Below are 24,444 nucleotides of genomic sequence, written 5' to 3'. Positions count from 1 at the left end.
CTTGGCAGCCGTTCAGATGAGTGGGTTAAGTACTAATCTGCTGTGATTCCTGCAAGATAATGCTAAGATTTGGGGAGAAGAAGGGAGCACACGGAGGTTATTGAACAGTTGGATTTGCCCACCCACGTAGATTCAGATTGGGGAAGTGGGCCTCATCCTTCCAGCTACTGTTTTATACTAAACCCCTGTCACAGAAGCAGCCTTATGCAGGAGGCCCCCAAAAATTCCTAAATGCAGAGAAGAGCTGTACCGGCTGAAATAATTCAATGTATTGAACTGGATTGCCAGGCAATTTGCCAGAGAAGGTTGTAGAGCACCGAGCCGCTTGGGACTGTCATAAATGATGAAGGGATTGGGACAGGAAACAAGTGTCTGCCGAAAGCACGCAACGACCAACAAGGCCCCTTACACACCGCCCCGCTCTTCGCATGCTCCACAGGAGACTCTGCGCGTCTGACAGGCCGCTGACTACACAAATGTCACAGAGCTTAGAAGCCATTAGCCCTTGAGACAGAAAGAAAAGGACCTGAGATCCACAAAAAAAAAGCCACCCCTCCTCCAGGAAGAAGCAGGCTGAGGTACCGTCATCACAATTAGGGTGATGGAGCAAGCAGACCCAGCAGCTTCATATTCCATCCAGATCCAGCCAAGAGCTGTACACACCAAAGCCGTCACCGCGCTGCTTGTTAGCAGCCCAACATCCCTTCCCAGCAATACGTTTCACTTCCATGCTAAAATTATATAGTACAGCCAGAAATAACCGTGTCGGTTTATATTATCAGCTCTGACGAGCAGCAGAAAATAGCGGCAGCATACAACAATAATACAATCGGTCACATTTTATTCTTGTCAGAATGTGGCTTAAGTATTGCATGACATAATCTGCAGGGGGGGGGGGGCATTAACCAAATGAATACTGAGAAACGGGCAATTAAAGCTTCTCACATGAACAGATCTCGTTAATTTGCCATTTTTAGGGGTGTTACAGGACTGTGTCCAAGCCAATTTGCAGGACAGTTACAGGTCCGTGTGTTCCACTGCACGGATGGGTGTAGAGTAAGGCCTCCGTTTACAGAACAAACTCTTTACTCTCTGTACGGCCTTCTATGTACAGACGGGTTTGAAGGGGTTAAGAGGGTTCACAAGGTTTTGGTTACATATGGCACTAAACCCCCAGCAGAAAGTCCTTGCAATGAATAAAGACCTCTCTGCCTGCTGAAACGGAGAAGCATGGCTGAGGAAGGTTATATTCTTTCTAATTTTGGCCGCTATGACGCAGGTTTTCCCCTGCAGACAATGTTACTTCCTGCTCACACCTTCTGGATTAGACAAGGCATTAGAAACACCCCAGGGACATATCAATCTCACTGAGAGATGGTATGCTGTGAGGAAGAAATCCCAGGCAGCAGGAGCTACATGAAATAAGTGCTACCCTGTTGTCACAAAAGGTGCTTCACACTTGTTTTCCTACCCAATAAAATGCAGATTTCAAGAGTTTTTGGGTTTTTTTACCAGCACATAATAAACTTTATAGAAAGTCTGAATTGTTATCACACAAGAGGGCCTACCCCAGTCATGGGCTACAGGCGACCCCTCCGAGGCTTCACCTGCCACCCCCAGCTCCAGGGGCGCACGCAGGGGGGATTATTGGGTCTCCAGAAACCCCTCCCCTCCGCTAAAGAAGTGGCAGTACATAGCGCCACCGTACTATATAGCAGCCGCGGTGCTGTCAAAGAGGCGCTCCCTTGACAGCGCCGCGGCTGCTGTATATTACAGTGCTGCCGAAACGGAGCTGCTGCGCATGCGCTCCCTCTTTTTCTTTTTTGGGTGGGGGGAAACCCCCCCTTAAAAGTCCTGCGTGTGCCCCTGAGCTCCTTCCTGCTTTATTGTCAAATTTGTTTGTAACACTCATTTGAAATGCCTGCTAATAAGTTACGGCAGGTAAGGGTCTCTTTCTTTTATTTAACGCATTGTTTTTACTCATTGCTGAGTTTAATGGTAATGCATACTTGCCAACTCTCCCGGAATGTTCGGGAGACTCCCGAAGCTCAGGTCGAACTCCCGGGAGAGCAGGCAAGTCTCCCGCATCCCGCAACTGCCTTCCCGAAATGACGCGATTCGCGGTGAATCATGTCATTTTGGCCCGGCCCCCGCAACAGAACAGAATTTTTGTTGCAGGGGGCAGGGCCAAAATGACGCGTTTGGCCGCACACCGCCCCCTTCAGTCACGCCCCTCTCCCGGACAGAACTTGCCGAAAGTAGGCAAGTATGTGGTAATGTGCAGCCCTTGTAATGTTTAGAGGGCCACCCATGTGGACCCTGAAGGTTGCCTTTCACCGGCCTGCGCTGTCGAAAGGATAAATATACGTAGTATGTATGGAAAGATTCTACAACATCAGTGCTCATGTGACAGGACTTCTGCTTTTCCCATCGATTGCTGTGTGTATAAAGAGCCTTCAAATGCAGGCCACACACAGATATCTCCCCTTCAGTCTCTATCCACCAAAATGACAGATCCTGTGACTAATTCAGGAACACACGCGGTAAGATTTTCGTGTTTCAGGTGGTTCTAAGAAGCCTTGTGTCTTCTATTAATCCATTACCTCGCACACAGCCGGTGCAGTCAATTTTAATTTATAAAGTTTAATTTGCCTTACGCAACAATCAATATGGCCGCCCTCACTGCCATTAATAAGATGTGTGACTGAACAAGGTCCTCTGAGCAGTGTGGCCGACTGCTCTACGTTGTAGCGAGACAAACGCCACTTAACAAACAGGGAACGCTGTAGATATGCTGTATAGACATGAGATACTCTGCAAAGCAGATAAAAAAAAACTTATCCGTAAGTATTTGGTGCAATGATCTGCAGATCTTTATGGAGGTTAGTAAGGTAACAATCTGACATAATGAAGAGTAACGGGGCTTTCTGTGCCTGCGTCTATAAAGCCACAGGAATCCAGCCTTTATCCGACTCTTTTGCCTATAGCGGAGCAGTTTGAGCGCCGGGTTGCCGTCACGCTAGCGCGCAGAAAGCGCCACTACCCCGGAGAGAACACTCTGCGTGAAAGAAATGATGTTAAAAGTTTAAAGGTCGACACAGTTGCTGTAAAAATAAAAAATAAAAGTAAAAGTAATTTCACCTGTCTTGCTGTTTTTTGGTTTTTTTTTGTCCCTACTATAATTGTCCCCATTCTCAATGTCACTTTCCCTGTCTCCTGTCCCAGCCTCTCCGGCTTCCTCTCACTCCCCGTCCTCTGCGACTGTCCCTTCTCCTCCTCCTCGCTGTCACGCTGTGTGCCTCCCTCTCTCTCTCTCTCTCCATCACATCGTAAACTCTCCCTAGAACTGAACCAGAATCATCAGCGATACAAGTGTTAGCTGCGTGCCTGTGACAGGTACATCAGTAAAAACCATTTCACCGTCAGGAAAATTTTCCAGATATTTTCGGCCTCTGAGGAAACAGAAGCACGTGCAGTTTTTTTTTTTTTTAAACAAAGCGAAATTAATTTATAATAATAAACACGTAAACATCTACCGAATGGTCTATCCGCTGCCAGGCTGAGAGCACCAAGGTAATTCTCTGCCAGGGAAACGAGGCTGCTACAGGGCTTTTTATAATCTTTTTTTCATGTGCAGGAAGATAATTCCCCATTTTCAACCTCTGAACATAATCCAGTTATTTACTCATAGTTTTGCTGCGAAATCAAAGGGCTTAAGCGGTTTTTACTACCTGATGTCTCCTACACATTATCTGCAGATTTCAATCCCCATCTGATCTCCCCCCCCCCCCAAAAACCCCACCAACGGAATTATTATTTCTTTTGGACGGATGGAAGCTTGTCAGCGAGGTAATGAAAGCGTTTTAAAGACAGGGACGCAGGTGAAAGGCACGACTCTCCCCTCACCCCCCTCATGTCCGCAAATGTATGATGCTCGAGGAGAAATGAAAAATAAAAAGATGAAACTGGTTAGAATTAGGTGGAATGCTCACTATCGTACACCTCATCTATTGATCAATTAACTGGAAACTAAATGAACCCTCCTGTTATAAACTAAATGCAGGAATGGAGCTCACCTGAGACATGCAAGAAATATTCAATAAAAGCAGTTTTACAGTTATTACTGCTTTCTGCATAATATGTTGGCACTATATAAATAAAGAATAAAAATAATGATAACAATATTATGAATAATGATAATAATAATAATAATAATAAATAATGCTACCTCTGTATCAATATATATCTGACAATAGGTAGTTGGAACCGAGTAATGATCTGCACTCTCCAGAATAGGCTTAGGTAACCTGTGGCTCTCCATCAGCTGTAGAACTACAAGATCCAGCATGCCTTGCCTCCATTAGGACAAGTGTCCTGTAATGTGGAAACAATGCCATTTGGTATAGCCCTAAGAAGACTGTCACACAGACAATACACGGGGGCGCTGCACTTTATAGACACCAATGTCAGCTCTCCAATCCCCGGCAAAGGGCACTTGTCAATCATTGTTCGGTTCAGCTTCAAAACCCTTAACAGTAATTGACCTACAGCTGCTCTGAGTTCAAAACATATAGGACCTGATTCATTAAGGAACTGAAATGCTGACACGTGCTGTATTTGGAGTAATATTTTCCTGTAATATTGTGCACGACCAGAAGCGGACCATACACAGGAGAACGCAGCAACATTCAATTAATCGTCGAGCGCAAAGGACCCTTCAGGCAGCCATCTATTTCATGGGCGCAACGCGGAGGGCACTCGGTCAACGTATACGAAGGGCGCGCTCTAGCGCACAAAGCAACGTCAGATACAAGCTTTGGGCAACTAAACGGTTCGTGTTCTTCTGTCGTATCACTTGCACCAGCTACAGGTCGGGTGTAAGTGCTGATTACTAGTGATGATGGCTGAGTATGCAGCTAGAACATGTGTTTGCCATGAGGAGCAACTGTAAAAATACATTTTATGTACAGTAGACATTAATAACATCCCAATAAATGTATTTTATGGAAGGAAACATTTTTTTCCCTCTTTTTTTATGTTTTGTCATTAATAAATACAGGTGACATTAACAGAATATTTTTTCTTTTTTCTGTGTGTTGTTCTAGGACTTTATATTCCACATATGTATAGGACGTATCCTGCAGTGTATTGTCTGTTAGAGCAGAGCGGACCTAGACCCGTAATTATCAACAGACGTATTATTACATCTGCTCCTTGTTCAATACGGACGTGCGTATGCCGGATTCAGTTAAGATATGGTCAGATGAGGTAACTTTGTAATACATTATTAAATATAAAATAGCGTGTGCGCTGTGTAAGAAGTGAGACAGGGCTAATGCCAACATTCTCTAGCTAGCCATGGATAATTGGAATGGAACCTTTGGAAAGGCATTTTTATTTGTCAGAGAAGGTGAACTGTGACAGGTACCAGCGTTAGGCCTATGCATGTATGTGTATATATATATATATATATATATATATATATATATATATATATATATATATACACATACACACACACACACACACACACACACATCCATCACAGAGGTACGAGAGCTAGTTATATGCAAACAAGCAAAATGAAAATGAATTTATCCTCTAGGGAAAATGGTTCCAGCCTAATCAATAGCAATGTGAAAAAGGGAGGGCTGTGGTGGGCAAACGAGAGGGGCTGGCAGAACGAGGCAGGTGACTACGAACAATGCCTTATGGCAACAGTGTCTGCACAGACCCCTGCTTATTTTATAACTATGCACTCTCCCTATGATTCACTAATGGCCCAAGCCAGGGTGGGCAGCTAAGCGTGCCTCTCTGCCACCTCCCGGACCCCTGCCCTCAGAGCCTGGGCGCCAGTAGATACTGCACACCTCATCTGAGCACACTGGAGTCTGGGAGTTGGCTTGGCAACCTCGTCAGAGACTCATTTCGCTTTGTCCCCTGTCCAAGCGGCGCTTAAGAAGGAGCCCCTAACGAGCGCACGCTCCTGCTCTCTGGCTAATTACCGGCAGCCAGCTGATGACAAGAACAGCCCCCGTGAGCCGTAGACTGAGCTGTGAGGCGGTCTGACACGCAGGCAGCATCCTGCCTGTGAGTGACAGGGAAGGAGAGAGATGGAGGAAGGGAGAGAGTGACTGGACCAGCGACTCACAGAGCGCTGCGCTGCCATTCGCTGACTAGGACAGGTCACTCTCATACCCCATGAGGGCATCGCCTTCTGTGACTGGGTGTGTTTTATTGTATCTCGCTGCATGCTGCTAGATTGCTGCACTGCAAGCTATTAAGCTATTCCATTTGTTATTGATTCTATCTGTTATTATCCTCTATCCTAACCAACCCCCCGCATAGCAACACAGACAGGGGCCGGTGTACTCAACACTCATCGTAGGTCAAATAAATCTGTTTTTTTTTAGCACTTATAGTAACCCCCCCCCTCAGATGAGCACCATCCGTGATTGAAGAACCAACCACATTACATGTAATTAATATTAGCGGCAACAAATCAAGCTGCAATTACCTTTTTACTTTATAGCTTCAATAAAAGGAACAATTTGAATATATAGGAGATGGGTAAAATATCTGGAGGCCATTAGGTAAAGCAGAGGCAAACTATGACGTTATTGTGACCTTTTGGGGGCCATAAATAAGTGTGAATTATTAATAAATAAGTCGCATGCGGACGCAATCGTGATGCCCAGCTGCTTTTGCAGAGAGAGATTAGATAAAGTCGCACAGAAGGTGAAAGCTGAACAATTTCACATGTGCAATAAAATGATTGGTCCTGGTTTTTTTGACACAAGAGCATTAATAGATGCAAGAATACATTTGATAAGACAATTTTGCCTAGAAGCAACTTGGAGGACAATTAAAAAACTGGTTACAGGTAACCGTGAAAATGGTATTGTAGCCAGAACATTCTGAACTAAAGAACATGCGGAGAACAAAGGGTTATCAATTGCAAATGGAAAAAAGACGGTTTCATCATCATCATCATCATCATTAGCATAGGAGGGGTTCTTTACGGTAAGGGTAGTTAAGCTGTGGAATTCCACACCACGTGAGGTGGTGATGGCAAATTCACGAACATAATTTAAAAGCGGATGCTTTTCTTACAAGAAATGGCATTTATAGCTATAATTAGTAGAATGCAATATTGGGATGATGGATACCCACAAGTACACGGAGAGAACATACAATCTCCACACAGATTGCATTCTGGGCAACATCAAACCCAAGGCCACTGACCACAATACCACATTAGCTCCAATGTATGAGGTCACACTGCACGCCGTATTACTGCACGCTACGGAGATGCTATGAATGTCACCAGCTCTTACTACAAGCCTGCAATACAGCAGCATCTGGCCTCTTCAATCACAAGGTCCCTTATTAATGATATAGCCATACACACAGGCCGGCCCCCTCAACCCACACAGGTGCAATCAAAGCCCCTCGTTCACACTCATTAGGCACTGATGCACCTCATTAGAAGAGGAAGACATTGCAACGTGGAGGAGAGTGACAGCTTATAATGGTCTTTCTTTAGAAGCAGGTCGGTGCGTGCATGTCCATGTTTATATACCAGGCACATGTTTCTGAACCGGGGAGCTTACAATCTAAATAACATCTGATTATGATTACAATAAACAAAATAGTATATCAATAAGTCTTATTCTTTAAATCTATGCAACCTACAAAAAGAGAGACAATTTTTGGTTAAAATTCCTTGACTACTAGACCATCAGCATAGAACTAGTTCTTTACTGTGCGGGGAAATCTGTGGAATTCCATAACAAATGAGGTGTCTGCCACATGTTATTAATCACCAATCTGTCCCAATGTAAATCTTTTACAGTACTTCAGTGTAGTCCAAGCTAATCCACTTAATAGTCACTAGTCTGGGCCAGTTTAACCCTTATACTGGTCACCAGTCTCACCTACGAAGCATCTCTTACTATCCCAGTCTGGCCAAGGGAGGAATATTTAATTGTCAACATCTCACTAGCAAAAAAAAAAAAAAAGTACTTCTACATCAGTCGTTAGACTCAGTTATTTACGCTAACAAGAGACGTCAATTTTCTTAATACGCATTAACTGACAACGTACTGGGGTAAATGTATTAGAGATTCTCTGCACCACTAACAACATTGTTACAACAATAAACAATAGCAGTGGCTGTCTGCTGAGCTGTGTTGCAATAAATGTGGACGTTAGTTCATGGGAGAATGCAGATTATTACATATTTTAGTGATACAAGTCATCTGACTCTCTAGCTGGATGGATACGTTTATAAACAACTATAAAGGCTATTAGGGGGTTAAATGTGCAAGACTGACCCGTAGGGTTGGTTAATAGCAAATGCAATTACAATAAATGCAAAATAATTTTATTATGACTTTTTTTTTAAAAAAAAAGAAAAAGTATTTGGATGTCCCTTTTAATCAGGGAGGAATGAGGCGTGTCTCGGCATTTTAGGGCTGGCAGTCTCTCCGGACAAGACGCACAGTCACGTTGCTGTCTCTTTTCCCCCCAACAATATTCCTGGAATTGGAATCTCGGAATGTTACCGATTCCTCAACCTTCTGATGTATTGTGCAGAGAGCCAGACTATCCTCTGAATGTAAACCGCATATCCCCAGCTGCACGTCGTGCATAGGAGCCTATTTTGCTGGAGAAAAGAGAGCGAGAGAGAGAGGGGAAGATCCCAATCTACAGAAAGCTACATGTCCCACAGGACCACTTGCAAGCTCATTAGGAAGGAAGTGAAGCTGATGTATTTGCTACTGAGAGAGAGGGGAAAAAATATATAGCCTGGTGAATGGATAAGAAGAGTATTGGCCACTCTCATCCTGAAAATACTCCGCCTAAAAAGCAGCTATACAAGAGGAGATACTTGGCACTTTCCTGCAATGCTCCTCACCCTAATGTTACAGCCCCCTCTGGGCGCAGAGCCCAGTACGTCCCTCAAACACTGCAGACAGGCCGAGGCATGGCCTGTGCTTCTCCGCAAAATGCGTCAAATTCTATTTCTTATGCTATTAATAAGCTTAGTATGTCTCCTGCTGCTTCCTGACACACATTAACACGCTGCCCTTTGCACTACCACTTTAGCTCTTGTCGTCTACCATTCTCTCCTACACGAAGACCTCCCAACTTGCCATTGGGGCCATCAATGCAACTCATGTTCTCTTTATACCGCCCTCCTCACCATCAAGTAGCTATAGGGACAATCTAAGGCACAATGGGGTCTATGCATCAAAGTAATTTTCCACTTAAAAAATGTGGAACTGGCTGTTCCCGCATCTTTTAAGTACAGTTGCCATGCATTAACTACCCAACGGAGGAGATTTCACAGATATCTCCTCCGTTTAGGCCAATACCGTGCAGCATCACAGTCTCCATAGATTAAATATAGGGACTGCGATCTTCTGCAATGCATCAAGCTTTGATAAGCTTTGCATTGAGCAGACAGGTAACGCCATCTCAGGATACAGTGAAAGTGCTGAGCGCATGCGGGCAGCACTCCCTGCTATCACCGGAAGCACTAAGCAGCCGATGCTCCCAAAGTAGCCCCGGCATGGTGCATTGAAGCGGTACTTGAATATGCATCACTGCGAAATGCGACGATGCATATTTGCTGGTACCGCATATTGTTAATGCATAGACCCCTGTAAATATAAACGTGGTATTCCTTTATCAAATATTCAGGACAGCTCTGCTCTCTATTCCTGCTGGAGAAGACAGCAAATTCATTGAGTATTTGCAGTATATTTAGGAGATTCAAGGACAGGTGACGCACCAATGTTTTCCTGGTGGCCTCTGGGAGGTGATCTTCTAAGTGCCAGCATTTCAGTACCTGCTTTGGCCTCTAGCACACCCCTCAGGTCCCAACAGGTATATGTGCATGGGTAGTAAGTACCAACATGTCACAGTTACCAGCTGTCCCTAATCTTCAAGATTTAACGATCTGTCCCTAAAAAAAGTCCTTGTTTTTCAGTGCGGACTTACTGCCAAATAAAATCCCTAGTTTAGCTTATATTCTTATTATTCAGACTTTATAAGTTATGATTTATTGAAAACGAGTATTTGAAATGCCATAAAGTGCCCTATTATCGCATTGAGTAAACATGACATGATGGACTTTGTAGTGCTCCAAGGTCCATAACCTGCGTAGATGCACCAATACAGCAGCAAAGTGTCCACTGAAAGTATGATTATTATTACCATTTATTTATATAGCGCCACTGAACTGTACAGAGAACTCATTCACATCAGTCCCTGCCCTATTGGGGCTTACAGTCTAAATTCCCTAACACCCACACACACACAGATTAGGGTCAAATTGTTAGCAGCCAATTAACCTACCAGTATGTTTTTGGAGTATGGGAGGAAACCGGAGCACCCACAGGAAACCCACGCAAACACGGGGAGAACATACAAACTCCACACAGGCCATGGTCGGGAATTGAACTCACGACCCCAGTGCTGTAAGGCAGAAGTGCTAACCACTGAGCCACCGTGCTACTTTTACATGCCGGCAATTATGACATTTATTTTTAGTTTTTGTAGGCGTCACACGCCTGTGTACAGGATACGGCACTGTTTAATATGATGTCACTATGTACATAAAAGCACAAAGGTTATATGCAAGACTTCCGGAATATGTGCACTAACTAAGAAGAAATCCATCACACTAGATATTCCGACCACAACTGTCCAGGTGCTGGCTGGAGAACAGAGAGATCAGCACCCGTCCAATCAGGAGCCAGGGATATTATAACAAATGAACACTTAGTTGACTGCACCATGCAATGCATTCTAGACAAAGCGGCTCAAAAATATGGGACCAACCAATTATTTATCAAGACCACACCGGGGACTTTAAGATTAGAGGACATCTGTGAAAGCTTGTGGAGAGCAAAACAAGGTGCTGTAATTCACAGCAACCTGACATGTGCCTTCAATTAGTAAGCTGTGCTAGGAAAATTGGATGGAATCGGATAGGTTGCTTTTAGTTATTGCACCTTTTCTATTACTGTGCACCCGTTTTCATTAATATCCTAATACTCTGTTTACCTTAACCATATAGTTAATTTATATCTACTCAGACATATCAAATTCCCTTCCAGCAGAGCTTACAATCTGACTTCCTTCATAATTGCCGGCCTCGTTCCCTTCATTGGCCGCACTTACACAATAAGTAGCACCCTTGGTCGGAATCAAGCTCAATGTTAGCACTGAGAGGCAGCAATGCCCTTTACTCATCTATATACAGACGTACAAAGTGATTGCTGATGTTAGTGCAATAGGCAGTGCTACACTGAATGGTTACGCCAGTGAACATGAGATATAATATATTTTTTTTCTTTGCAAATCACACAATCCTTAATGACGCATCTATATTTTCTTGCTGTTTACGAAGAGAGTAAAAAAAAAAAAAAAAAAAAAAATATCCACAGGTTCTCTCACCAGAGTCACAAATCAATGCAGCAACGCGTTTCACCTGTCCTCTAAGGACCTGAAAATAAATATCAGGACTTCCTTATGATTCAGAGACACACACACACACACACACACACACACACACACAGCGCCCCTGCTAGCAATGAGCCAGGGATTAGCTGTTCCTTTGCAGAAGGTGGCTGTTCGGAACAGAAGATGGATGTGTTGCAGAGGCTTGAGCTTTCTTGCAGAAGGGTTTTGTCATTTTTCCACCCAGCCATTCTGAGCACACCAATTAAAAAGAGATTAGCAGACTCTGCCCCACACACAGCATCTGAAACACACACACACAGCAGACTGAGCGCGCACATACCTGCCACTGGGCAGGACAAAGTGGGTACATTTTATTGCCTTACCGGCGCACTCTCTTTCATGATCGATGCCGGGGAGAAGCCGCAAACTGCGACTGGTAACACAAATACATAATTTATTGCTAGGGTGGGCTGGAACTCCGGACTTTTTTTTTGTACTCTCTCTCCCCAGTGTGTGGTACAAAAGGAAAATATCAATCCTTAGGAAGACAGAAAATTTCCCTGCAAGAAAAAATAAAAGGCAACGAGGGAGGGGAGTGGAGGGAGAGAATGAAAAAAAAAAAAAAAGAAATCAAACCAGATGTCTGGGCAACGAGTTTCCTGAATTCTTTTGATCTAGCTATTTCTGTTCACCTCACTTTTTTATTTTTTCCACCATCTATATTGTGGTATTTATTTAAAGGCTCGCTCCTTAGAATAAATAACAGGATTTATATAATGCGTAGTCAACTGATTACAGGTTTTAAATAAAAGGAGAAAAAGATGATAGGAGACGATTGCCAACACAGGTAAAAAAAAATGGTGCAGTAGCCATGGCAATTAGCATTTAGTCTACCTTGTACTAGAGTGATTATATCTAATTGCTGATTGGCTGATACGGGCCACTGCACATTTGTGCCTGTGTTAGTCAATTTGGCTTATCTAATCACTATGTGCTGTAACCCACGGCAACCAGATTAAAGCCATCATTGATCCCCGGGTAGAAAATGAAAGCTCATATTTGATTGGATGCTACGGGTTATTAAATAAGCTCCATAGTTTGCATTTATTCTGTCAGAATCAAAATGGCCGCTTATAAACATCTGACATAATTAGAACTTGTGCTGCCTTAGGACACTAGGATCAAGGCAATATAAACTAGTGGTTGCATATCCTGTATATTTATGCTGCACTTCCCATTCCCCCCCCCCACTCCTATGGGCTTTCATGTCATATGAACATAGGCCTAGCTCAGACAGAACAACAACTAAAATGAAAGAAAATGTGCCTATATAAAAAAGAGATACAGCCATATAGACCAGACATTCAGCCCTGCAGCCCAGACTATATGGACAAGTTCTCTTTTTACACAGCTGAAAGGGATAAAAACAGCAGTTACAGCTTGTACTGCAAACTGCTAGCAATTGGGTTGGCAGAGCTCGCCCTAGTATACGGAGTTGGCAGATCAGAGTGGCACTGCCGAGTCTGCTTCCTGCTCATATACTCCACAAAAGGCAAGAGAAAAAGCACTGGATATAGAGACGCTCACAGGTCTCCAAGAACGCCAGGCCCTGGGCCTCTGCTTGAAAAGCTCACACAATACGGCAACACATCTGTCTGGCAACGTAACTGACAGAAAAGCCGTTCTGGCAAGAGAGAAAACCGATGTGGCGGGTGTTGTGCTATCAGCGCTGGATCACAGATGAGAAGGCGGCGAGAGGAACAAAAGCTGCTTTGTAAAAAGCGAACGTTCAGCTCTGCAGCAGAGAGTCCAGCTCATGCCATCGGCTCCCCGCTGAGGAGCGCTGAACTCTCAGCCTGGGAACTGGAAGACGGATTACTGAGGACGACTCTCGCAGGCCATTTTCACAATAAGCTTTAATAAAAAAAGAAAAAAAAAAAAGAAGAGTTTTAGATTTGGACGTGTTTTTTGTTGCCCCACAGTGAATGAATATTTACCTGTTGTGTCTGAAGACCTATCTAACCCCTGGGCCTGTCTTCCTCAGGATCATACATAAGACGGTCCTAGACAAACTGATCCAATTTGCTGGGAGCCAGCGATGTTGTAATGAACAGCTGGAAAACTATGTGATTTTTTTTCTAGGTGTGTTAAGATGCCCTTTTGAAAGAATCATATTCATATCTAGTAAGAGCCTGTATGAGATTACCCAATACATCCCAGCCCCCCCACCATGTCTCACACTGCAGCAGCCTGTGCCCCTCCCTCTCACAACACAATGCAGCAGCCTGTGCCCCTCCCCCTCACAACACACTGCAGCAGCCTGTGCCCCTCCCCCTCACAACACACTGCAGCAGCCTGTGCCCCTCCCCCTCACAACACACTGCAGCAGCCTGTGCCCCTCCCCCTCACAACACACTGCAGCAGCCTGTGCCCCTCCCTCTCACAACACACTGCAGCAGCCTGTGCCCCTCCCTCTCACAGCACACTGCAGCAGCCTGTGCCCCTCCCCCTCACAACACACTGCAGCAGCCTGTGCCCCTCCCTCTCACAACACACTGCAGCAGCCTGTGCCCCTCCCTCTCACAGCACACTGCAGCAGCCTGTGCCCCTCCCCCTCACAACACACTGCAGCAGCCTGTGCCCCTCCCCCTCACAACACACTGCAGCAGCCTGTGCCCCTCCCCCTCACAACACACTGCAGCAGCCTGTGCCCCTCCCCCTCACAACACACTGCAGCAGCCTGTGCCCCTCCCTCTCACAACATACTGCAGCAGCCTGTGCCCCTCCCTCACAACACACTGCAGCAGCCTGTGCCCCTCCCTCTCACAGCACACTGCAGCAGCCTGTGCCCCTCCCCCTCACAACACACTGCAGCAGCCTGTGCCCCTCCCTCTCACAACACACTGCAGCAGCCTGTGCCCCTCCCTCTCACAACACACTGCAGCAGCCAGTGCCCCTTCCCCTCACAGCACACTGCAGCAGCCAGTGCCCCTCCCCCTCACAGCACACTGCAGCAGTCAGTGCCCCTCCCCCTCACAGCACACTGCAGCAGCCACTGCCCCTCCCCCTCACAGCACACTGCAGCAGCCTGTGCCCCTCCCCCTCACAGCAGCAGCCTGTGCCCCTCCCCCTCACAGCACACTGCAGCAGCCTGTGCCCCTCCCCCTCACACTGCAGCAGCCCGTGCCCTCCCCCTCACAGCACACTGCAGCAGCTTGTGCCCCTCCCCCTCACAGCACACTGCAGCAGCCTGCGCCCCTCCCCCTCACAGCACACTGCACCAGCCTGTGCCCCCATCCTATAGCACACGGCACCAGCCTGTGCCCCCATCCTACAGCACACTGCACCAGCTTGTGCCCTCTCACATTACACTGTACCAACGTGGGCCCACCTCCCACAGCACCAGCCTGTGTCCCTCCCCCATATAGCTCACTGCATCAGCCTGTGCTCCCAATAGCACACTGTACCAGCCTGTGGCCTCTCACAGCACACTGCACCAGCCTGCAACCCCCCTCCCATCGCACACTGCACCAGTCTGTTCCCCCCAATAGCACACTCAGTGTTCTCCCCAGAAAATGTTGCCAGTCGGGTCCATTAAGAAGCAGCCGGGTGGGGGCAGCTGTAATACTTTGCAATAATAATGAAAGATGTTGGAGGTTATTGCCCACAGCTGCCAGGACTGGTCAGGCTGGTGGTCAGTGGTCTAACACACACTGCTGGCTGTAGTCACATAGTGTCTGTTCTAATAGGAGAAACAATCGTTTATTCTATTATAATTGGGCTCTGTTAGGCTTCAAGGTGGTAAGTAAAAACAGCTGAGTGAAGCATCGGGAAATAGGAGCTGGGGAGAACACTGACACTGCACCAGCCTGTGCCCATCCCCCACACTGCACCAGCCTGTGTCCCTCCTTCTCACAGCACACTGCACCAGCCTGTGCCCCTCCCTCTCACAGCACACTGCACCAGCCTGCGCCCCTCCCTCTCACAGCACACTGCACCAACCTGTGCCCATCCCCCACACAGCACACTGCACCAGCCTGTGCTCATACCCCTCACAGCACCAGCCTGTGCCATCTCACATCACATTGCACCAGCCTGTGCCCCCCTCCCACAGCACCATCCTGTGCCTTCCCAATAGCACAATGAACCAACCTGTGCCCCCCCACCCCAAATAGCACACTGCACCTGCCTATGCTCTATCCCAGCACACTGCACTCGCCTGTGCTCTATCCCAGCACACTGCACCAGCCTGTGCTCTATCCCAGCACACTGCACCAGCCTGTGCTCTATCCCAGCACACTGCACTCGCCTGTGTCCCCTCATTGCACACTTGACCCGCCTGTGCCCCTTCTCCTCACAGCACCAGCCTGTGTCCTATCACAGCACACTGCACCAGCCTGTGCCCATCCCCCACACAGCACCAGCCTGTGCCCCTCCCTCTCACAGCACACTGCACCAGCCTGTGCTCATCCCCCTCACAGCACACTGCACCAGCCTGTGCTCATCCCCCTCACAGCACACTGCACCAGCCTGTGCCCCTCCCTCTCACAGCACACTGCACCAGCCTGTGCTCATCCCCCTCACAGCACACTGCACCAGCCTGTGCTCATACCCCTCACAGCACCAGCCTGTGCCATCTCACATCACATTGCACCAGCCTGTGCCCCCCTCCCACAGCACCATCCTGTGCCTTCCCAATAGCACAATGAACCAACCTGTGCCCCCCCACCCCAAATAGCACACGGCACCTGCCTATGCTCTATCCCAGCACACTGCACCCGCCTGTATCCCCTCATTGCACACACTTCACCCGCCTGCGGCCCTCCTCCTCACAGCACCAGCCTGTGTCCTATCACAGCACACTGCACCAACCTGTGCTCATACCCCTCACAGCACCAGCCTGTGCCATCTCACATCACATTGCACCAGCCTGTGCCCTATCACAGCACACTGCATCAGTCTGTGCCCTATCCCAGCACACTGCACCAGCCTGTTCCCCTCCCCCTCACAGCACCAGCCTATGCCCTATCCCAGCACACTGCACCAGCCTGTTCCCCTCCCCCTCACAGCACCAGCCTGTGCCCTATCCCAGCACACTGCACCAGCCTGTTCCCCTCCCCCTCACAGCACCAGCCTGTGCCCTATCCCAGCACACTGCACCAGCCTGTTCCCCTCCCCCTCACAGCACCAGCCTGTGCCCTATCACAACACACTGCACTAGCCAGTGCCCCTCCCCCTCACAGCACCAGCCAGTGCCCCTCCCCCTCACAGCACCAGCCTGTGCCCCTCCCCCTCACAGCACCAGCCTGTGCCCCTCCCCCTCACAGCACCAGCCTGTGCCCCTCCCCCTCAGCACCAGCCTGTGCCCCCTCATAGCATGCTAAACCAGCCTGTGCCTGGACTAGGACAGGAAATCAGCTTTATCTGAAATATCTTCACTTATAATGTACCAACACTTTTACATAGATGTGTTTATAAACGTTGCTCATAAAGTTATATAAAGAAAATCGTATTTAGGGCTTTGGGGCCCATCTTTAGTTTCAAAAACTAGAAAGAAGTTCATCGGGTTCACTACCCCACTCTGGCGGGGTAGGTGGCTTTGGCGGTCAGCTGAATTTGGAGACCTCTGTGGAGGCAGGACAATGGCAGACAGACAGAGACCATTTACTTACAAGGACATCTGACGTGTGCCGGCAGCTTCGGTGCTGTAGGATATCCTCAGCTTCCCGTCTTCTGAGTCACTACAAGACTTGCAGGGACTTGTAGAGTTAATGCGGCCTGCGCTCCCATACCAGACGAGGGGTTAATCCAGGTGAATCTCTCGGCGGTGCGGTTACATCCGGCTGAGAGATGGGTTTTGTGGCGAGATTCACAGATTTCACTGGCCTGGAACTCTCGAGGACAAGATTTAAAACCGCAGCCCTGCTGTGCCTGCCTCTGATTACTGGGAGGCTGCAAACGCCTTAACCCCTTCAAATACCCTCTCCCACCAAGTCTATCTGCAGGAGACATACTAAAAACTCATTTCTGGAGTCGCAATATGGTGACGGCACTTAGCCATGCGACGCCTCGCCTATTTATATAACCTCGCAGCTGAAAACCAACAAACAGGCTACCGGCCAAATGCAGCGGAGAGGACAAAAATGCAGACGTCAACAAAAGCCAAGAGAAAGGCCTGAGAGCTAGTCAACTGGGAACCAAGGAGATGTGCAATTGTTTAAAGTATGCTGAACCCCTGAATTACATTTCCTTGGCCCCTGAACCAATGTTTGAGCCCAAACTCCGTGCAGACTCCCTAGGCCGGACCTGTGTGGCCTTTAAACAGGGGCAGGGCCTGAGCGTCCTGGTCACCTACACAAAGTGATGGCAGCCATTTTGTGTGCTGTAGCAACGTTCTGCCTAGGAAGCGGCCACAGCGACCAGGCATCAGGCACTGCCATATTCTTCTCTATGTTGGTCAAGTCCACAAAATGGCTGCCGGTGACCATGACACATTACCTTATTTACCTTTTGTAAATGTAGCACATTTTTAAAACCGAGGCTTCAAAAGGGAAAAACCGTGCGATGTGCAAATTTCCCCAAGCGGCAGAAAATGCGAGACAGCAACCTTAAAAAAACAACAACAAACACTTCTGAGTACTTTTTTCAAAGACATCTGTCGTTTATTTCTGTAAAATAAACAATACCAATGGCATCACTGACCCAGGCATACTCTCTTAGGCACTTACACACACGGCCTCCCCTGTTAATGTCTTGTGCGTCAGTCGTCTAATCCCAGAACAATTACACTGTCTGAGAATTTGAAGGGTTCTAGAATGCCTCAAGTACTTTAGCCGTGAAGAGGTTAAAAATTCTGTACAGAATGATTCCACCAACACACACATATATCTATAGATATAAATCTCTATAGAGATATACATACATACACACATATATAGATATAGATATATATATATATTACACACACATACACACATATATATATTTTCTCAAAATATTTCCATCTGTGCCGAGACACATGCCCTCTCAATTAAAACTGCCATGGATAAAAGTCTCCACGCTTAGTGTTACTGAGAGATTCCTGTACAGATTTCCTTTTGCTTGCCTCTAGGGAATAATACAACATGTCTATTTCTTTTATCAAAGACTCCTTACTCCTCTCTCCAGGGGAAAGGCTGGCTGGGAGGTGCATCACCAAACAGACAACTGCTCAGATTAATCAGCTGAGAACTGCAGAACTGAGGAGCTGGGGGAATGAGAGTGGCCTTGAATCCCGTTAACCACAAGTCAACATGGCCTAGTATCCAACTAGTTGAGCCATAATATATATATATATATATATATATATATATATATATATATATATATATATATATATATATATATTAAGACGAGTCAAACACAAGATACTAATAAACATACTTCTCAATAGTTCCGATTTCTGTAGGATTGGCCTGAATATCAGGCCCCGAGGGGGGCTTATCAGAAAATGGGTGTGGCTTTGAGTGGATGTTGGCTGGTTGTTTGGATGTGGGCAGATTCTGAGTGGGAATTATTCCCCACCCCACCCCCCATAAACTCAGGAAGTGGCATGTATTGATTTATTGGTTGTTTCATAACAAAATGCATTAATACCATCATCTCGGTTGCCATAATGATGACCTTCAGAGTAGGTGATACCTTGCTGTAAATACCGAGAGCAGACACAATGCTCTAATGCTATGTCGGGTAAGATAAATTCTGCAGTAGCATTCAGGCTAAAAAAGAGCAGGTTGATAGATGCAAGTCAGTGACTTGTCAGATGGACTTTAAGCAAAATATGGCAGCATACTGTGAGCAACTTTTGAATGCTTTTGCTGAATAAAGACACGTGACCGGGTGGGCTTACTTCGCCACCCTGTAAGGGGAAGAAGATGAAGGGATGTTCTTCTTGCACAGTTTATTTAAGTTTCTTTCTCATTGTTGGTAACCAACTGTTACTAAGCATTCCTATTGGTGACACCTTTCCACCAGACATTCGCCGTCTGCAAATATCAACTGCACAAAAACTGAAAGAGACTCTAGCTGCCACCACTAGGCTACTAGCATCTAGAACCTATTGCTTCTGGGTAGCTGGTATAGCTGCTACAGCGCTTCAAGAAGTTGGGGGCTCTCTACAGTGACTGAGGCCCATGGGTCTCTGGGTCTGAGACATTAAGGAGAGCAAAGCATAAAAAAAGTAACTTTGCACCTGTGCAAAACCATGTTGCATTGGAGGGGGAGGTAAATTTAAAATGTGGGGACTGAGGTATAGTTGGGGTAGGGCATGTCCTAGATCAGCTTTAATTTTCAGTGTAAAAATATAGCTATCAAGTATTTGTGTGCTACATGAAAAAACAGCCAGTATTTAACTTATGTGCAAAATAATAAACTAGTTTGCACCCCTTTCATTGTAACAAGGGAACTTACTCCTTGTTTCTGCTTTGCTCTCCTTAAATGACTAAACCCTCTATGTCCTTCTCCTTGCAGGAGTCTCACTTGGACTGGATGCAGGTTCCGCCACATGTTTTTTTGAGAGGTCTATTACAAGTCTAAACAAGTGACTCTGTCCGCTGGGTCACTTTCCTCACCGCAACGCTCCTCAGGACTGGCTTGTGTGGGAACAGTCTCTAAAAGCTCACCTCCACCCATTAGTCAGCCGGGTCCCAGGCCTCGGATTAGGGGCATGAGTCTGGGGTTAGACAGTCTATACTCAGGTGGACGATTTTCCTGCAGCCATAACACTTTCTCTCCAGCCTGGGCTTCGGCAGTCTCTGATAACTTCCAGGGACAAGGGTGGAGCAGGGGTTGGCTAGAAGCACCCAGCTTTGTTAGTACTTGCTTGAAGGGGTGATGAGCAGAAGAGGGTTGTTTCCCTGTTCGTATAGTCCTTTGGGGCTGGCTGCAAGACTAGCTCTTCTGTCAATGTGGTGTAACCGCCACATACTAATCCGCCAACTGGGCCATTGTTTCAACGGTTGCAGAGATATGGTCCAATAACCATTCCTTAACCTCCGGTGTGCACCGGCGGTGAAACTGCTCTCTGCACATTACGTCCACTCATTTCTTCAAAGACTTGGTGCCAGATCCATTAATCCATTTCATTGACAACTGCCATGACCGATTGGCAAATTGCTCATGGCTGACGTGAGGCCTTTTAGCCAAGTCCCGAAACTTCTTTCGGTAGGTTTCCAGGCTAATAACAGTGTTTAAGGAGGGCCCATTTTACCATGTTATAGTCCACACAGTCCTCTTGGGCCACCCCACAATAGGCTACCATTGCATGACCTTCTAGCATTGGGGCCAAATACTTTACCCACTCCTTTTTTGGGAAATCATGGAGTCTACAAGACAGTTCAAACACCTGGAATTGCCCATCAATATCTTCAACATTGTCATCAAGTTTGGTAAAGTGGAGAGACCCCAATCTGGATGCAGTAGATGATTGTTCATGAGATGCTGAAGGACATGGTGCGGGCAGAGCGTTGAGATAGAAACGCTGGGTTCAACACCCAGCTCTTATCTGTAAACTCTTATCTCTTGGTCACAGGATACAGTAGACAATAGGCATCAGACAGAATCTTCAAACAGTGATGTTTTATTGCTCAAGGATATTTACACATATGTTAAAAGGTACTAGTTATCTTCCAAAAGTTCATATGACATAATACAGTTAAATACAAAAGACAGATTAATCTACTGTTTCTGACAAACATGTTGGCAGGGGGTAACCCAGCCCCCTGATGCTAGCTGGAACCACAAAGTCTGAGATATTACATCAGATGTTTAGCATCAGGATAAAATATAGTCTCTAAACTTGGATTTAACGCAATTTAAACTTAACAAAATTCAGAGAGAGAGAGCGGGGATCAGGAGAGAGAGAGAGAGAGCGGGGATCAGGAGAGAGAGAGAGAGAGCGGGGATCAGGAGAGAGAGAGAGAGAGCGGGGATCAGGAGAGAGAGAGAGAGAGCGGGGATCAGGAGAGAGAGAGAGAGAACGAGGATCAGGAGAGAGAGAGAACGAGGATCAGGAGAGAGAGAACGAGGATCAGGAGAGAGAGAACGAGGATCAGGAGAGAGAGAACGAGGATCAGGAGAGAGAACGAGGATCAGGAGAGAGAACGAGGATCAGGAGAGAGGAGAGAAAGAAAACGAGTAGAGAGAACGAGGGGATAAGGAGAGAGAGAGAGAGTGCAACTAGAGGATAAGGAGAGAAATAAAACGAGGAGGTGAGAGTGAAAATGAAGAGGAGAGAGAGAAAACGAGGAGAGAAAACGAGGGGGAAAGAGAGAAAACGAGGAGGAGACAGAGAAAACGAGGAGAAAGAGAAAACGAGGAGAAAGAGAAAACGTGGGGATAAGGAGAGAGATAGCGCGCAAAGAGGGGATAAGGAGAGAGAGCGCAACAAGGGGATAAGGAGAGAGAGATAAGGAGAGAGAGAGAGAGAACGAGGATAAGGAGAGAGAGAGAACGAGGATAAGGAGAGAGAGAGAACGAGGATAAGGATAGAGAGAGAACGAGGATAAGGAGAGAGAGAGAACGAGGATAAGGAGAGCGAGAGAACGAGGATAAGGAGAGCGAGAGAACGAGGATTAGGAGTGAGAGAGAAAGAGGATTAGGAGAGGGAGAGAGAGAAAGAGAGAGAGAGAGAACGAGGATTAGGAGAGGGAGACAGAGAGCGAGGATAAGGAGAGAACGGGGATAAAGAGAGAGAGAGAGAGAGAGAGCGGGGATAAGGAGAGAGAGAGAGAGAGCGGGGATAAGGAGAGAGATAGAGAGAGAGAGCGGGGATAAGGAGAGAGAGAGAGCGGGGATAAGGAGAGAGAGAGAGAGGGGATAAGGAGAGAGAGAGAGAGAGAGAACGAGGATAAGGAGAGAGAGAGAGAGAACGAGGATAAGGAGAGAGAGAACGAGGATAAGGAGAGAGAGAGAGAGAACGAGGATAAGGAGAGAGAGAGAACGAGGATAAGGAGAGAGAGAGAGAACGAGGATAAGGAGAGAGAGAGAAAGAACGAGGATAAGGAGAGAGAGAGAAAGAACGAGGATAAGGAGAGAGAGAGAGAGAGAGAGAGAGAGAGAGAGAACGAGGATAAGGAGAGAGATAGAGAACGAGGATAAGGAGAGAGAGAGAGAGAGAGAGAGAGAACGAGGATAAGGAGAGAGAGAGAGAGAGCGATGATAAGGAGAGAGAGAGAGAGCGATGATAAGGAGAGAGAGAGAGAGAGAGAGCGATGATAAGGAGAGAGAGAGAGAGCGATGATAAGGAGAGAGAGAGAGAGCGATGATACGGAGAGAGAGAGAGAGAGAGCGATGATACGGAGAGAGAGAGAGAGAGAGAACGATGATACGGAGAGAGAGAGAGAACGATGATACGGAGAGAGAGAGAGAGAGAGAGAGAGAGAACGATGATACGGAGAGAGAGAGAGAGAACGATGATACGGAGAGAGAGAGAGAGAGAACGATGATACGGAGAGAGAGAGAGAGAGCGATGATAAGGAGAGAGAGAGAGATAGAGAGAGAGAACACGAGGATAAGGAGAGAGAGAGAGAGAGAGAGAGAGAACGAGGATAAGGAGAGAGAGAGAGCGAGGATAAGGAGAGAGAGAACGATGATAAGGAGAGAGAGAGAGAACGATGGTAAGGAGAGAGAGAGAGAGAGAACGATGATAAGGAGAGAGAGAGAGAGAGAGAGAACTATGATAAGGGGAGAGAGAACTATGATAAGGAGAGAGAGAACGAGGATAAGGAGAGAGAGAGAGAACGAGGATAAGGAGAGAGAGAGAGAGAGAGAGAACTATGATAAGGAGAGAGAGAACGAGGATAAGGAGAGAGAGAACGAGGATAAGGAGAGAGAGAGAGAGAGAGGATAAGGAGAGAGAGAGAGAGAACGAAGATAAGGAGAGAGAGAGAGAACGAGGATAAGGAGAGAGAGAGAGAGAACGAGGATAAGGAGAGAGAGAGAGAGAACGAGGATAAGGAGAGAGAGAGAGAGAACGAGGATAAGGAGAGAGAGAGAGAGAACGAGGATAAGGAGAGAGAGAGAGAACGAGGATAAGGAGAGAGAGAGAGCGAGGATAAGGAGAGAGAGAGAGCGAGGATAAAGAGAGAGAGAGAGAGAGAACGAGGATAAGGAGAGAGAGAGAGCGAGGATAAGGAGAGAGAGAGAGAGCGAGGATAAGGAGAGAGAGAGAGAGAGAGAACGAGGATAAGGAGAGAGAGAGAGAGAACGAGGATAAGGAGAGAGAGAGAGAGAACGAGGATAAGGAGAGAGAGAGAGAGAGCGATGATACGGAGAGAGAGAGAGAACGATGATACGGAGAGAGAGAGAGAGAGAACGATGATACGGAGAGAGAGAGAGAGAACGATGATACGGAGAGAGAGAGAGAGAGAGAACGATGATACGGAGAGAGAGAGAGAGAGCGATGATAAGGAGAGAGAGAGAGAGATAGAGAGAGAACACGAGGATAAGGAGAGAGAGAGAGATAGAGAGAGAGAACACGAGGATAAGGAGAGAGAGAGAGAGAGAGAGAACGAGGATAAGGAGAGAGAGAGAACGAGGATATGGAGAGAGAGAGCGATGGTAAGGAGAGAGAGAACGATGGTAAGGAGAGAGAGAACGATGGTAAGGAGAGAGAGAACGATGGTAAGGAGAGAGAGAGAGAGAACGATGATAAGGAGAGAGAGAGAGAAAGAGAACTATGATAAGGAGAGAGAGAACGAGGATAAGGAGAGAGAGAGAGAGAGAGAACGAGGATAAGGAGAGAGAGAGAGAGAACGAGGATAAGGAGAGAGAGAGAGAGAACGAGGATAAGGAGAGAGAGAGAGAGAGAGAGCGATGATACGGAGAGAGAGAGAGAACGATGATACGGAGAGAGAGAGAGAGAGAGAACGATGATACGGAGAGAGAGAGAGAGAACGATGATACGGAGAGAGAGAGAGAGAGAGAACGATA

General features: G+C 46.8%; 1 protein-coding gene across 2 annotated transcripts in view; it reads right to left on the bottom strand.

The window, feature by feature from the left end:
• Positions 1-24,444, bottom strand: part of RAI1 (retinoic acid induced 1) — a 113,987-nt gene that overhangs the window by 71,587 nt on the left and 17,956 nt on the right. Inside the window, exon 1 of one of the 2 annotated variants that reach the window (XM_075179201.1) lies at positions 17,148-17,830. The exons of the other annotated variant lie outside the window; for it this stretch is intronic. The gene's annotated coding sequence lies outside the window, so the exon portion shown is untranslated. Of the gene's footprint in view, positions 1-17,147; positions 17,831-24,444 lie in introns of those variants that run through there. 2 annotated transcript variants of the gene reach the window in all.

This window comes from Mixophyes fleayi, chromosome 7 (assembly GCF_038048845.1).
Source record: "Mixophyes fleayi isolate aMixFle1 chromosome 7, aMixFle1.hap1, whole genome shotgun sequence".
Taxonomy (NCBI): Eukaryota; Metazoa; Chordata; class Amphibia; order Anura; family Limnodynastidae; genus Mixophyes; species Mixophyes fleayi.
The sequence above is the reverse complement of the archived record's forward strand: the minus strand, read 5'-3'. Positions and strand labels throughout refer to the sequence as shown.